Here is a 17796-nt window from a genome sequence, read left to right on the forward strand (position 1 = left end):
CTCTTAAAGATAGCGGAGTCAGGGGATATGGGGAGAAGGCAGGAACGGGGTACTGATTGTGGATGACCGGCCATGATCACATTGAATAGGCCTACTCCTGCACCTATTGTCTATTGTCTATTGAATTTATTGGGAGAACGTAGCCAACACCCGTAGGCAGGATGGAACCTGGATCTTTGGCACTGTGTGCCAGAACTCTTTTCACACAAAGGGTGGTGGGTATATGGAATGAGCTGCCAGAAGAGGTATTTAATGCAGGTATTATCACAACATTTAAAAGACTATTGAACAAGTACATGGACTGGAAATGTTTAGAAGGATATGGGCCAACTGCAGGTAAGAGGGACTACTGTAGCATCTTGGTCGGCATGGGCAAGTTGGGCCGAAGGGGCTGTTTCCATGCTCTATGACTCTAAGATCTAAACACAAGTGTTGTTGCAGTAACAGTAATCATGTGCTTGGACTCATCTTATCAACCGTGAGCTCCAAGATGTGAATGGTGGGGGATTTGGTGATAGCAGACCCTGAAAGAGAGATGGTTGAACTTTGTCATAAGATAAACATGTTTAGATGTTTTTCATTGGAATTGAAGTATTATTGACCTGGATTTTAGGACACCACGCTTGCTTCTTTCTGCCTTATTCCCCATCTTCTTCTCCTCCTTCTCGTGTTCTTTGACTAAATGGCCCTCCTCCCTCATCAACTTTGTTACATATAGACAAGAACTATGTTACTTTTATCACTTGTTCCTGTAATTCACTACAGCACACTGCAAACATTATCTGTTTTTTATTGCCACATCCCAGATCTAGGCACGCTTCGAACTACATATTCTTAAAGAGGAAATGCACACAGTAATCTTAATAAAAACGTAATGTACTGACACAGCACAACAATATCATAACAGAACAACACCACATCAAATTTTAATTGAAAGAAAGATTTTTACTTTTTCATCGTAACCTCACTTTATTCCTGTTTTTCAGATATGTGAGAGACAGCCACGTGCGTCTGATAATATCTTAATACTTTGAAGAACACATGATGTATTTTGCATGATGTTTTGACAACTGGGAAGAAGGCAGGCACGGGGTTATTGATTGGAGACGATCAGCCATGATCACAATGAATGGCGGTGCTGGCTCGAAGGGCCGAATGGCCTCCTCCTGCCCCTATTTTCTATGTTTCTATGTTTCTATGCAATCCTGTAAGCATGTATCCTTTTGCAGGAACAAGGAACTACGGATGCTGGTTAATACACAAAAGGACACAAAGTGCTGGAGTTACTCAGCAGATCAGGCAGCATCTCTGGAGAACATGGATAGGTAATGTTTTGGATCAATACACTTCTTCAGACTTATTGTAGGAGTGTAGGTGGGGGCTAGAAAAAGGGAGAGACAGGGGAAGGCAGGAGAATATATGGGCACGTGATGGGGTGGGGCGGTTTCAATAGACAGATGGTTGGAACAAAGTCAAGAGATAAGTGCAGAGACAGGATTGTAGAGTTGTGAATTGTGAAGCCACAGGGGGGAGAATAGTGGGGGGAGGTGGAGGGGAGTGGATACATAGTCCAGCATGGCAACAGGGGAGGGGAGAGCAAGAGTAAAGGGGGCTGTGGGGAAAAAGGAGGGGAGTGGAGGGTTTTGGGAGGGGGGGGGGGGGGGGGGGGGGGGTAGTTAGACATTTCCTAAAATTGAAGAATTCAATGTTCATACTGTTGGGTTGTAAGCTACCCAAGCAAAATATGAGGTGCTATTCCTCTAGTGTTTGCATGTGGCCTCACTCTGGCAATGGGGGAGATCCAGGAGAGAAAGGGCAGTATAGGAATGGGAAAGGAACTTAAAATGCTTAGCAACCGGGAGATGCAGTAGGCCTTGGCAGACTGAGTGCAAATGTAGGGATAATCTGAGATGTCTGTGTGTCATATGGAATTATTTGCTTGCTTATACAGTTCCATAAGATTTAAATACTCAAGCTGTTATAACATAAGATTACATTTCACATGTTTGCCCTTAAAACTTTCAAATCCAATGACTCTGATTTGTCATTCTCACATAGAAGTTGAATGTGTGTCTCATGGGACTTCTCTGAAAGACATGAACCATAGAGATGGTGTAAAAATAGGTGAAGTTTGTGACATTGCTGGCTCGAATATAGTGTTTTATTCTGGTTTCAGCGAAAGGTATAATTTTCCTTTGGTACAAGTCGTACAAAACAAGAATATGAAATACAGGAGCAGGATTAGGCTCATTGTGGCATTGTGTTTGTTGCCATTCAGTAAGAATATGTTTGTTCTTCCATGTCAATGCCCTTTTCCTGACCTTTCCAACATCCCTTTCATATCCAATTATCTATCAAGGTAGACAAAAGTGCTGGAGAAACTCAGCGGGTGCAGCAGCATCTATGGAGCGAAGGAAATAGGCAACGTTTCGGGCCGAAACCCCTCGTTCAGTCTGAAGAAAGCCCTAACCGTTGCCTATTTCCTTCACTCCATAGATGCTGCTGCACCCGCTGAGTTTCTCCAGCACTTTAGTCTATCTTCGATTTTCCAGCATCTGCAATTCCTTCTTAAACAACAATAATCTATCAATCTTGATTTGAGAACAATAATGACTCAGTTGCTGCATTCTGCTGGGGATGTTCCAAATATTCATCATTTCTTGAGTGAACAAGTTTCCCCTCCTTTCACTCCTAAATGGGCTACCTCTTATTCTATTCAAGAAGGAACTGCAGATGAAGAAGGGTTTTGGCCCAAAACGTTGCCTATTTCCTTCGTTCCATAGATACTACTGCACCCACTGAGTTTCTCCAGCACTTTTGTCTACCTCTGCTTTACTCTAGCTGAGTTTAACTTTTTGTTCTTTTGAATAGAAATGTCATAAAACCTGTTGTGTAGCTATAAAAATAACCTCGCTTAAAATACATATTTTTGTCTAAAATACTTGCTTTGTTGGCTAAAACAGCACATACTTAACTAGATCCAAACTGAATTATAATAATTTACAGAATTTAAGAAATTGTAAGTGCATATCACACTGGGTGTGTCTCCCATCTCCTTACACTGGTTGTTTGGTTCCAAGGGAAGTTGGTCTGTGGCTCAGTTCACAGGAAATAAGATGGAACACTTCGCTCCTAAATGGGCTACCTCTTATTCTATTCAAGAAGGAACAGCAGATGAAGAAAGGTTTTGGCCCTAAACGTTGCCTATTTCCTTCGCTCCATAGATGCTGCTGCACCCGCTGAGTTTCTCCAGCATTTTATTCTACCTACCTTATTCTAAACAGGTTGCTGTCTTCACAGACATTTTTTCACTTCAACAGTCAGAGCCTGGGTTGAATCTGCAAAGTGTGAAATCTATGTAGATTACAAACATCCTGAGTTCATCACTGTAGAACAGGGTTCTATCATGTATCTGCACAACAGACATAATGAATCTTTGGGAATGGGCGCTGGGGTAAATATGGAATTGATGATTTCTACTCTATAGTTTTTTCAAACCTGGTCAATACAAGTGTGTAACACGAGCAGCATGTCAGTTTGGCCGTGTTGGTATCAAAACTCATTGAGAAAGGATTGGTGGCACCATCTCTTACAAACACTCCGCTGGATTAATTCAGCAGGGCAAGCAGCATCCGTGAGGTGAAAAGAATTGATGAAATTTTGGGTTGTTTCTCTGCTACTCTTTAACATACTGGTGTGAGTGTGATACAAGTGGACAAACAAAATCGGCACAAAGTTGGTAAATTGAGCAATAAATGTATATGCAGAATTTAAAATTTAGGCTTTAGAGATACAGTGTGGAAGTCCATGCCGACTAGGGATCACCATGCACACTAGCACTATGATGAAATTTGAAGTTGGAAATTGGAATTTAATTGGCATCCAAGGTGCTGAAATATGAATACCATGCTGTCCAATTCATTAGTTTAGGATTTTCTGGTCCATGTGACTGTCAAACTGTATAACTCCTCCCCCTACTGTCATGGGTCCACTGACTCCCCAATCTTTGCACATCTCCAATCCTTTCCACTCATCATTTTAATTTCATGTTTCATGTATTTTGTGTTTTATGACTGTTGGCAGATCAATTTCCCTCCTGGGATAAATAATGTTCTATCGTATCATATCATTTGTGCCATTCAGTTTGAAGTGCAGGAAGCTATAATATTGGAAGCAATCATTTATTTTAATGAAAGCTCAGCAGACGAAGCAAACTCAGTGAATATTATTTTCCTATCAGCGCTGTTAAGAATGGATTCTGCTCCCATCTCCATGACTGATAATAAATAAAATACTCACATGTTTCACGGTTGCACTTATTGTGGGTAAAATTAATTCCATGATTCCTTTCAATACTTGAATAAACTTATGAATTTATTTATAAGGACATAAGATCATAAGTGACAGGAGCAGAATTAGGCAATTCGGCCCATCAAGTCTACTCTGCAATTCAATCATGGGTGATCTATCTCTCCTAACCCCATTCTCCTGTCTTCTCCCCATAACCTTTGACACCTGTACTAATCAACTAAACCTTATTGATATCATCCGTACCTCCCACTACCTTGGGAAAGCAGATAACATATCATGGGAAACAAGGACATGGCAGACCAATTGAATAACTACTTTGGTTCCGTCTTCACTAAGGAAGACATAAAGAATCTGCCGGAAATAGCAGGGGACCACGGGTCAAATGAGATGGAGGAACTGAGTGAAATCCAGGTTAGCTGGGAACTGGTGTTAGGTAAATTGAATGGATTAAAGGCCGATAAATCCCCAGGGCCAGATAGGCTGCATCCCAGAGTACTTAAGGTAGTAGCCCCAGAAATAGTGGATGCATTAGTGATAATTTTTCAAAACTCTTTTTATTCTGGAGTAGTTCCATAGGATTGGAGGGTAGCTAATGTAACCTCACTTTTTAAAAAGGGAAGGAGATAGGAAACGGGGAATTACAGACCAGTTAGTCTAACATCGGTAGTGGGGAAACTGCTAGAGTCAGTTATTAAAGATGGGATAGCAGCACATTTGGAAAGTGGTGAAATCATTGGACAAAGTCAGCATGGATTTACGAAAAGTAAATCATGTCTGACAAATCTTATAGAATTTTTCGAGGATGTAACTAGTAGAGTGGATAAGGGACACCCAGTGGATGTGTTATATCTGGACTTTCAGAAGGCTTTCGACAAGGTCCCACATAAGAGATTAGTATACAAACTTAAAACACATGGTATTGGGGGTTCAGTATTGATGTGGATAGAGAACAGGCTAGCAAACAGGAAGCAAAGAGTAGGAGTAAACGGGTCGTTTTCAGAATGGCAGGGATTGACTAGTGGGGTACCGCAAGGCTCAGTGCTGGGACCCCAGCTATTTACAATATATATTAATAATTTGGACGAGGGAATTGAATGTAACATCTCCAAGTTTGCGGATGGCACAAAGCTGGGGGGCAGTGTTAGCTGTGAGGAGGATGCTAGGAGGCTGCAAGGTGACTTGGATAGGCTGGGTGAGTGGGCAAATGCATGACAGATGCAATATAATGTGGATAAATGTGAGGTTATCCACTTTGGTGGCCAAAACAGGAACTTAGACTATTATTTAATTGGTGGCCGATTAGGAAAAGGGGAGATGCAACGAGACTTGGGTGTCATGGTACACCAGTCATTGAAAGTAGGCATGCAGGTGCAGCAGGCAGTGAGGAAAGCGAATGGTATGTTAGCATTCATCGCAAAAGGATTTGAGTATAGGAGCAGGGAAGTTCTACTGCAATTGTACACGGTATTGGTGAGACCACACCTGGAGTATTGCGTACAGTTTTGGTCTCCAAATCTGAGGAAAGACATTCTTGCCATAGAGGAAGTACAGAGAAGGTTCACCAGACTGATTCTTGGGATGGCAGAACTTTCATATGAAGAAAGACTGGATAGACTCGGCTTGTACACGCTAGAATTTAGAAGATTTAGGGGGGATCTTATAGAAACATACAAAATTCTTAAGGGGTTGGACAGGCTAGATGCAGGAAGATTGTTCCCGATGTTGGGGAAGTCCAGGACAAGAGGTCACAGTTTAAGGATAAAGGGGAAATTCTTTAGGACCGAGATGAGAAAAACATTTTTCACAGTGGTGAATCTCTGGAACTCCCTGCCACAGAAGGTAGTTGAGGCCAGTTAATTGGCTATATTTAAGAGGGAGTTAGATGTGGCCCTTGTGGCTAAAGGGATCAGGGGGTATGGAGAGAAGGCAGGTACAGGATACTGAGTTGGATGATCAGCCATGATCATATTGAATGGCGGTGCTGGCTCGAAGGGCCGAATGGCCTACTCCTGCACCTATTTTCTATGTTTCTATGTAAGGAGCACTTGCAGCCTGATCATTTGCTTCGCCCTTCTCCGTTTGGGCAGAACTTACAAAAGCTTAAAAGAATGCACCGCCAGATTCAAGAACAGCAACTTCCCTGCTGTTACCAGAGTCTGGAATGGATTGCTATGGATGAATTCCCAATCTTCTAATTTATCTCATTGGAACTTTTGCACTTTTTGTTTAGTTATTTGACAGTCAGCATGTACCTATCCAAATATATTTAAAATTGTTATTTTATGTGCCTCAACCATTTTCTCTGGCAACTCCCTCTGTATACCTACCACCTCGGTGTGAAAAGGTTGTCCCTAGAGGTACCAGAATAAATCTATTCCCTCTCACCTTAAAGCTATGCCTTCCATTTAGTTTAGAGATACAGCTTGGAAACAGGCCCTTCAGCCCACCAAGGCCGTGCCGACCAGCGATCCCTGTACGCTAGCACTATCCTACACACTAGGGAACATTTATATTTTTTGTGAATATATGTCAGTCAATAGACCATTGACTGACATCTATTATCAACCTTGCGCTCCAAGGAAAAGAGTGCTAGCCCGCTCAACCTCTCCCTGTAGCTCAGGCCCGCGAGTCCTGGCAACATCCTCGCAAATCTTCTCTGTACCCTTTCCAGCTTGACAACATCTTTCCTATAACATGGTGCCCAGAACTGAACATGATACTCGTCTAAATGCTACACTACACTAGTGAACTACACTAGTTCAGCCACATTTTCAATTATTTTAAATTATCTGCTCTTATATTCCTTTCCTTCACTGGATCCTGGACTTTCTGACACAGAGACTGCAGTCAGTCCTTGTTGGCAAGAACACCTCAGGCGCGATCACGCTGAGCACCGGCTCCCCTCATAGCTGTTTGCTCAGCCCGCTGCTGTTCACACTGCTCACAAATGACTGTGCTGCCAGATTCAAGGACAACAGGATTATTAAATTTGCAGATTACACCACAGTGGTGGGACTCATCAGTGGAAAGGATGAAACAATGTACAGGGAGGAAGTGAAACAACTAGTGGACTGGTGCGGCAACAACTTGGAACTAAATGTCGACAAAACAAAGGAGATGATTGTCGACTTCAGGTGGTTACAGCCCAAACACACACCCCTCAACATCAGTGACACCACGGTGGAGAGAGTGGAGAGCATAAAGTTCCTCGGAGTGCAGATCACAGACAGTCTCACCTGGTCCAGGAACAACACTGGGATTGTCAAAAGGGCCCATCAGCGACTGCACTATCTGAGGAAACATCAAACAGGCCTCACTCCCCACCAACATCCTCAGGACTTTCTACAGGGGCACGGCGGAGTCTGTACTCACGTACTGCATGAACACGTGGTACTCCAACTGCAACTGCCCAGACAGGAAGGCTCTGCAGAGGGTAGTGAGGGGAGCAGAGAGGATCATTGGCGTTTCCCTACAGTCGGTACAAGAACTGTTCCAGAGCTGCTGTCTGAAAAAAGCACTGAGCATTGCAAAGGACAGACTGCACCCCCTCCACATACACCTGGATCTCCTGCCATTAGGCAAGAGATACCACAGCATCAAAGCCCGGACAACCAGACTGCTAAACAGCTTCCTTCCACAGGCTGTGAGGCTGCTAAACAGTCACTCCACCTGATTCTGCTGTTTATTTTGCACTGACACTTTAATATCAAACTCTGGCACTGGCCACTTAAATCAGCTGCCCTGGACAATTTATGACTGCTTTTACTTGTATTTTATTGTTGTTGTTTTTTACCTGCACTTTTTTACTATTCCTACTGTTTTTATCAGGGACTGGATTGCTTTTATTTATGTGTGAAATGTTTAAGTTTTATGTTTGATGTTCTGGTATTCCCTGGGAAACGCCTTCTCATTTTGCACTGCATTTTGCTGCTTTGCAAGATGACAATAATGATTGATTTGATTTGATTTGATTTGATTTGATTCTAACATTTAATTTTTTTTTAAATCACCAATGCTTTCCTAATCGATAGTCCCTTTCCCTGTTTCACTGCTCCCAGACACAGTAAAAAGAATCACATCAGAACCCTTAGTCTGGGTCACACCAACATCTGGTTGCCATTTGAAAAGCTTATGGTTTTGTGCTTGGTTCTGTTCTTCAATAAAAGATTTGCAGCTGTCAGTGAGAAAGCCTTTATTTATATTAGGTATTTTATGCATTCTGGATGTCCAGAAGCATTTTATTCCCAAAGAAGTACTCTCAAAGTTTACTTACTGTGACAATTTAGTAAATGTATCAATCAAATTCTGCAAGCTGTATCACAGAGAACTGAAATAAACTTGAGGCAATGTTTTAGTAACATTGACTGAGGGGTAAGCATGAGGGGTAAGCACGAGGAAGGACCTATTCCGTCTTTTATGAACAGTTTTGTGGGAATTCTTTACATCCGCCTCAGAGAACAGCCGTTTATAGTTTCATTTGAAAGGTGGTATCAAACACTGTGCAGGGCTCATAAATTCATTTATTCATAATTATGCAGAAGATAAACAGGCTCTTTGGCCCAACTTGACCAAGTTGCCTGTAAAGGCTAAAATCCATTTGCACGTTTCGCCCATATCCATCTAAGCCATTCCTATATAAACATCTTCCAAAATGTTTTTAAGCGTTGTAATTGCATTCACGCCTGTACTTGCTCCAATATACTTGTTCCATATACCCACCATATACCCACCAAAAACATGCCCCTTGGTTACCCTTTAAATTTTTCCCCCTCACCTTAAACCTTTAATTTGCTTACTCTGGGGTGAAGACTGTGACCATCCACCTTATCTACGTCTTTAATGATTTTGTAAACTTCCACGAGGTTACCACTCAGCCTCCTTTACTCTGGGGTAAAGTCCCAGCCTATCCAGTTCCTCTTTAGAACTCAAACACTCAGGTTAGAACACCATTCTTGTCAATTCTTCTGCACCTTCTCCAGCTTAGTCCTTTAGCATGGCGACCAGAACTGCAGACAGTACTGCAAGTGCGGAATAACCAATGATTTATTGAACTGTAATGCGACATCACAACTTCACAGCTGATGAAGGCAAGCGAGCCATATGCATTTCTTGTCTAACCCTGTTGCCACTCCCAGGAACCCGTGCCCTCAGAGTAGAAAGAAAAACAGTAAATGAAGATATTCTCCCAAGTTAGAATAATATAGATGCTGGGATAACAGGTTTTCTAATAATTCCAAGTTGTTTTTTAAGAACAACATGTAAATCATTAATGTACACACATTAATGAATGCTTTAGTGTTTGGCATAGTTTGGTGTGGTATTAAAAATGATGAGCAGCTTGATTTCTTATTTGGAATACAAATAAAACTACAGCCGTTGGAATCCGAATGTGGGAAGAATCGACATCAAAGTGTTTCGGGTCATAAACTCTTCATCAGAAATGGTGAAGTTCTATGACCTGAAACATTGACTGGGTTCCCTTTCCACAGATGTGGCTTGATATGCTGAGATTAGTTTAGTTTAGAGATACAGCGCAGAAACAGGTCCTTCAGCCCACCGAGTCTGCGCTGACCAGCGATCCCCGCACACTAACACTATCCTACAAACACTCGGGACAAATTACAATAATACCAAGTCAATTAACCTAGAAACGTGCACAACTTTGGAATGTGGGAGAAAACTGGAGCACCCGGTGAAAACCCACGCGGTCACATGGAGAACGTACAAACTCCATACACTCATGCACCCGTAGTCAGGATCAAACCTGGGTCTCTGGTGCTGTAAGACAGCAACTCTACCGTTACACCACCATGCCACCCTTCCGAGTTCTTCCAGTATTTCAGTATTTGTTTTGATTCCTTATTTTTTAAAGCTTTCCACAGGATGAAAAATCATTTAAAGCTCCCAAATGCCAGATTTTCCATTTCTATTTATAGAAACTATGGTCACATGGCAATGTATGTTGCCATACTGCCACTCTCTGGAAGAACAACGCAACTACAAAGAGAAGCACAATCCTGACCAACTATAGATAGGTTAATGCAAATTTTAGGGGGCAGATTAGTAGCCATTTACTGCATTCATTTGAATCATATCAATAGACAATAGACAATAGGTGCAGAAATAGGCCATTCGGCCCTTCGAACCAGCACCGTCATTCAATGTGATCATGGCTGATCATCCCCAATCAGTGCCCCGTTCCTGCCCTCTTCCCATATCCACTGACTCCGCTATCCTTAAGAGCCCTATCTAGCTCTCTCTTGAAAGTATCCAGAGAACCGGCCTCCACCGCCCTCTGAGGCAGAGAATTCCACAGACTCAAAACTCTCTGTGAGAAAAAGTGTTTCCTCGTCTCCGTTCTAAATGGCTTACTCCTTATTCTTAAACTGTGGCCCCTGGTTCTGGAGTCCCCCAACATCGGGAACTAGCCTGCCTCTAGCATGTCCAAACCCTTAACAATCTTATATGTTTCGATAAGATCCCCCTATCATCCATATCAAACTGTACAAGTTCCACAGACTGCTTTGGATCACATTCCCTCTCGCTTGCCTTGGATCTGTGGGTTTTCAGTCATCAAATTTTTCCATAAATCATTTTAGTGGCAGGCAAAAAAGACTCAGCAACTTTGGCAGACTAATCTCAGCACATTCCGATTAATCACAAAGCAACATTGAGAGCAATTGTGGGAATATCCATAGACCAGACCATCCAAGGTCAATTTTAAGGGAAAGAAGGTTGCAATGAGGCAGTGAAGGACTTTGTTAAAAACAATATGTATATAAACTGTTTATATAAACAGTGGCATAAAAACAAGACCGTGTACTAGTGACCAGAGTGACTACTTTACACTCAACTTATTTAATGCTGTTGACAATTATTTACAATTCAAAAGCAGCAAATCTCTGCAAGAGATATCAGGGGAATTAGAACGAATGTGATCATAAATTTGTTGATTGGTTCTTTATTTCTGAGCAACTCGGCAGCAAAAGATTGCCAATCTGAAATGAATCAGTAAGAAACCATTCATACACACTTAAATTTCTCCATTTGATTTTGATGAAATTAAATGAAAAATTAATTAAATCAAATGTAAATATTTGCCACGTATATAAAAATAAACTCATCTGGAATAGAGATGATTAGGTTAAGCTCTATAAATTATATATGGAAGCTGAAGCCTCATTATGGTCATGAATTATTTTTGCTATGGTTTGTAGGGATTCTGTTCCAGAAGGCATTTTCCAACCCCATCTTCATCCGAATGTAGACACAAAATGTTGCAGTAACTCAATGGAACAGGCAATATCTTCGGAGAGAAGGAATGGATGAGATTTTGGGTCAAGACCCTTCTTCAGACTCCAATTTCCATCCTGCACTCAAATTCACTTGAACCATCTCCGACATCTCTGTTTTGTTTCTTGGTCTCACAGTCTCCGTTACAGGAAATAGACTATTGACTGACATATTATAAACATACTGACTCCCACAGTTATCTAGACAACACTTCTTTTCACCTTTCCTCCTGCAAAGACTCTATCCCGTACTCCCATTTCCTCCATCTACGTCACAGCTGCAGATGAGGCGTTCCATACCAGGACATCCAATATGTCCTCAATCTTTAGGGAATGAGGGTTCCCCTCTTCCATCATAGATGAGGCCCTCACAAGGGTCTCCTTGCTATCCTGCAGCTCCACTCTTGCTCCCCCTCCCCCCAGTCTCAACAGGGACAGAGACCCCCTCGTCCTCATCTTTCTTTAAAAAATCCAGACCTCCCATCTCCATCCAGGTCATTGAATTGAAATAATGAATTCTCCTAAAACATTTCCAATATTTTCAGTTTTGTTTTCTACTCACGTCTCACAGCTTGATGTTTAATGTGTTGGAGAACCTGTTCCAGTGTAACCTTTGCAACCTTTACACAAGACCTAAGAATGGCTGTGTGCCTGTGCTAACTGGAACCTGAGTTGTTCTTTACTATTCTTTTCTATTTTCAGACCTGTGACTTTCAGTCCTAAGAGGTTAAAGGCTCGAGTGCAGGAACATGCTTGGCTGCAGGCACCTGGATGTGAGGGGCCAACACTCTGCTCAATGCTACACTCCAGTTGAAAGTGCTACTGCCCGCTAACCGATGATTAGTTATTGATGCCCAGGGAGCTCACATGCAATGACCCATTTCACCAAGATATTCACAGGATATTTCCTGACATCTGATTGTGATTGTAGCAATATTTTACCAGATAAGTTTTCTGGGGATTTAGCCAACCATCTGCATTCTGTCTTAACATATTAGTGACCATATCTGCAGCCAAATGTGTACCAAAATATTTTAACAAATCTTATGCTGATGTGGGCAGTTATCTGAACTGAATCCGCAGTTTAAGTTAATCCACATCTGTGGAAACTGTGTGTTAGTTAAGTTCCAACCATTAAGAAGTCACTTTAAGAAGAAGAACAGGCTAAAAACACTGAAGGATACTGGCATTGTCTCAATAGGAGATTGTAACGTAGAAAGTTGCCAGCTGAATCAACCTTTTAGGGCACTTTGATATATAGTAATAGTTTTGGTGTTTTATCAGGAAGTTGTTTGTGCTATGCATTGGAACCCTCCATCTATGTAAACCATGTGAAGCATCCAGGTGGAATGCATGACAATTGAACAAACAAAAAGTGCACTGTCTGTGAGCATGCTTCTCATGTAAGATCCTATCTTATAATTTTTACCGCAAGTCATTATTTAATAATGCGATGGCACAAACGCTGCACATCACTTCCTGAATCTGGTGTCCTTATATTTCATTTGTGGTTAATGGTTAGTTTTACATTTTAAATGAACATTGACAGGAATTGACAGGAACATTGACAGGTGTCTCACTTCTGGAAATTAAACACTTGGGAAAGCCAGACATTTATTACTTTAGTTTAGAGATACAGTATGGAAACAGGCCCTTTGGTGCACTGAGTCCATGCTGGCCATCAATCACCCATTCACACTAGTTCTATGTTATCCCATTTTCACATGCATTCCCTACACACGAAGAGCAATTTGCAGTGGTCAATTAGTGGTCACACAGAGTGGTGGGCATATGGAACAAGCTGCCAGAGGAGGTAGTGATAATATTGGCCAAATAAGTATGTCACAAAATGGAGGATCTCTGCATTTGCAAAGCCTGCTTGTCATCTTATTGTGAAAAGCTGCAAAGCCATGAGGCTCATAGCTCCAGGATGTCTGGACCCTGGGAGGAAGTCAAGTACAGTGTGATGGCCAGATGTCCCCTCAATTGTTAATATGTATGATGTTTTTGCACAAATAGTTGAGCTGGGTCAGCGAGGCGGCTGACTGGACTTTGGTTCCTTCCCTCACAGTGGGGAACTTTGGTGCCACTGTGGGGATGTTTGTTGTCTCGAGACAATGAGAATAAATTGAATCCAATCCAATCCAAATGCATGATCAGGATTGGTTATAGAATGGGTAGTTGTAAAGTATTGTTAATTATATTGCAGAGTCTTTGCTGTTATCTTGTGATTGGTCAAAGTATGGAACCTTGTTTAAATTGTTTATATTACCTGGTGAAATGTTTCTTTACTTTGGTGAGCTGTCTTCCAACTAGAACCTTCTGTGGAAACAATGTAATGGGGTACTTTGTGATTGGGTTAGGGAACTGTCAATTGATGTATTATATGATCTTTATTTGTGATTGGCTTGTAGGGGTTGCCCCCACCATGTATTTCACAACACAATATAAAAGAGGGGACACCACATGGATCGAGGTCGATCTTCTGGAGGTGCACATGAAACTGTGTTGACCGTTTGGAGGTGTCTATTTGCATGAGGCTGAAGGGCTTGGACGAGTAGAGACAAGGATTGGGCCCGCGATGTTGGTTAGGTATCGTATAGGAAGTTCGTTTGTGAGTGAGAATAAAGAGTTTAGTTGATCCAGTGCTTGACTCAGTATTTTACTGAACTAGACTAACGGGGTGAGGTTTAGGAGCATAATTACAATTGGGTGTTCGTCCGGGATCTCAACAGAGCCCCAGACAGAAGATTGCGATTAGGGAGTTGAGTCGTTCCAGATTGTGAGGGGAGAAATCGGCGTCATGGTGTGGTTTTTGCATCAGTTTTCCCCACTTCACTGATTGGGACTAATTGATCATTCACTCACTTGTGTTGGGGATCCCAACAAGGTCAGAGAACAGTAGTCTAGCAAGCACTGAGGGTAAGGAGCGATAGAGAGTCCTTGCCTAAGGGTGTGGTGGTGGTTAGGCTCACAAGGCTTTTCTCTAGCGGGTTAAAGTCCCCACACCTAGTTAGTCAACAGCTGTTGCTGTCGGATACCATTGAGTTGACCTGACACCAAAGAGAGATTTCAGGGGTTGGAGGCCCCGCTCAGACTGGGATATCTGAATTGGCTGGGGTATCTTAAGAGACAGGGCTGAGTAGGGAACAGTATAAAGAGGGGAAATACTGTATCGCTGCTGAGGGTGTGATTGGAAAGGCACTTTAAAGATCGGCATCGGAAGCCAGCGCTAAGCGGGCACATGCCAAAGCCCAGCACCGAGCAGGTTGGAAGGAGAGAAGCTTAGGGGTTTGAAGGCCCCGCCTGTGTGAGTAGTACTAGAACTTTGGATAAGTTGAGGACTCCGTAACGTTACTGGGAACCCAATGTTGGAGTATAATTGGCTGAAGAAAAAACTCGGTGACAATACTGAGGATTGATTGAAATTGAAAGACGTGTCTAATATAATTATTCGAGTTAGTGGGAAGGGAGCTAAAATAGTGCGGTATGGTAATTAAGAAAAGTAAAGGTCTAAATTCTTTGATTCAAATTCTCCTATATTCATAGAAACATAGAAACATAGAAAATAGGTGCAGGAGTAGGCCATTCGGCCCTTCGAGCCTGCACCGCCATTCAATATGATCATGGCTGATCATCCAACTCAGTATCCTGTACCTGCCTTCTCTCCATACCCCCTGATCCCTTTAGCCACAAGGGTCACATATAACTCCCTCTTAAATATAGCCAATGAACTGGCCTCAACTACCTTCTGCGGGAGAGAATTCCAGAGATTCACCACTCTCTGTGTAAAAAAGGTTTTCCTCACCTCGGTCCTAAAAGATTTCCCGCTTATCCTTAAACTGTGACCCCTTGTTCTGGACTTCCCCAACATCGGGAACAATCTTCTTGCATCTAGCCTGTCCAACCCCTTAAGAATTTTGTAAGTTTCTATAAGATCCCCCCTCAATCTTCTAAATTCTAGCGAGTACAAACCGAGTCTATCCAGTCTTTCTTCATATGAAAGTCCTGACATCCCAGGAATCAGTCTGGTGAACCTTCTCTGTACTCCCTCTATGGCAAGAATGTCTTTCCTCAGATTAGGAGACCAAAACTGTACGCAATACTCCATAGAACCTCCCTGCTCCTATACTCAAATCCTTTTGCTATGAATGCTAACATACCATTCGCCTTCTTCACTGCCTGCTGCACCTGCATGCCTACTTTTAATGACTGGTGTACCATGACACCCAGGTCTCGTTGCATCTTCCCCTTTCCTAATCGGCCACCATTCAGATAATAATCTACTTCCCTGTTTTTGCCACCAAAGTGGATAACCTCACATTTATCCACATTATACTGCATCTGCCATGCATTTGCCCACTCACCCAGCCTATCCAAGTCACCTTGCAACCTCCTAGCATCCTACTCACAGCTAACACGGCCCCCCAGCTTCGTGTCATCCGCAAACTTGGAGATGTTGCATTCAATTCCCTCGTCCAAATCATTAATATATATCGTAAATAGCTGGGGTCCCAGCACTGAGCCTTGCGGTACCCCACTAGTCACTGCCTGCCATTGTGAAAAGGACCCGTTTACTCCTACTCTTTGCTTCCTGTCTGCCAGCCAGTTCTCTATCCACATCAATACTGAACCCCCAATACCGTGTGCTTTAAGTTTGTATACTAATCTCTTATGTGGGACCTTGTCGAAAGCCTTCTGAAAGACCAGATATAACGCATCCACTGGTTCTCCCTTATCCACTCTACTAATCACATCCTCGAAAAATTCTATAAGATTCGTCAGACATGATTTACCCTTCATAAATCCATGCTGACTTTGTCCAATGATTTCACCACTTTCCAAATGTGCTGCTATCCCATCTTTAATAACTGATTCTAGCAGTTTCCCCACTACCGACGTTAGACTAACTGGTCTGTAATTCCCCGTTTTCTCTCTCCCTCCCTTTTTAAAAAGTGGTGTTACATTAGCTACCCTCCAATCCTCAAGAATTACTCCAGAATCTAAAGAGTTTTGAAAAATTATCACTAATGCATCCACTATTTCTGGGGCTACTTCCTTAAGTACTCTGGGATGCAACCTATCTGGCCCTGGGGATTTATTGACCTTTAATCCATTCAATTTACCTAACACGACTTCCCGGCTAACCTGGATTTCACTCAGTTCCTCCATCTCATTTGACCTCCGGTCCCCTGCTATTTCTGGCAGATTATTTATGTCTTCCTTAGTGAAGACAGAACCAAAGTTGTTATTCAATTGGTCTGCCATGTCCTTGTTTCCCATGATCAATTCACCCGTTTCTGACTGCAAGGGACCTACATTTGTTTTAACTAATATTTTTCTCTTCACATATCTATAAAAGCTTTTGCAGTCAGTTTTTATGTTCCCTGCCAGTTTTCTTTCATAATCTATTTTCCCTTTCCTAATTAAGGCCTTTGTACTCCTCTGCTGGTTTCTGAATTTCTCCCAGTCCTCTGGTAGGCTGCTTTTTCTGGCTAATTTGTACACTTCATCTTTTGTTTTGATACTATCCCTGATTTCCCTTCTAATCCACGGATGCACTACCTTCCCTGATTTATTTTTTTGCCAAACTGGGACGAACAATTGTTGTAGTTCATCCATGCAGTCTTTAAATGCCTTCCATTGCATATCCACCGTCAACCCATTAAGAATCAATCGCCAGTCTATCTTGGCCAATTCACATCTCATACCCTCAAAGTTATCTTTCTTTAAGTTCAGGACCCTTGTTTCTGAATTAACGATGTCACTCTCCATCCTAATGAAGAACTCAACCATATTATGGTCACTCTTGCCCAAGGGGCCACGCACAACAAGACTGCTACCTAACCCTTCCACATTACTCAATACCCAGTCTAGAATAGCCTGCTCTCTCGTTGGTTCCTCTACATGTTGGTTTAGAAAACTATCCCGCATACATTCCAAGAAATCCTCTTCCTCAGCACCCTTGCCAATTTGATTCACCCAATCTATATGTAGATTGAAGTCACCCATTATAACTGTTTTACCTTTGTTGCACGCATTTCTAATTTCCTGTTTGATGCCATCCCCAACTCCACTACTACTGTTAGGTGGCCTGTACACAACTCCCACTAGCGTTTTCTGCCCCTTAGTGTTTCGCAGCTCTACCCATATTGATTCCACATCCTCAAAGCTAATGTCCTTCCTTTCTATT

Source organism: Amblyraja radiata, chromosome 1 (genome assembly GCF_010909765.2).
Source record: "Amblyraja radiata isolate CabotCenter1 chromosome 1, sAmbRad1.1.pri, whole genome shotgun sequence".
Taxonomy (NCBI): Eukaryota; Metazoa; Chordata; class Chondrichthyes; order Rajiformes; family Rajidae; genus Amblyraja; species Amblyraja radiata.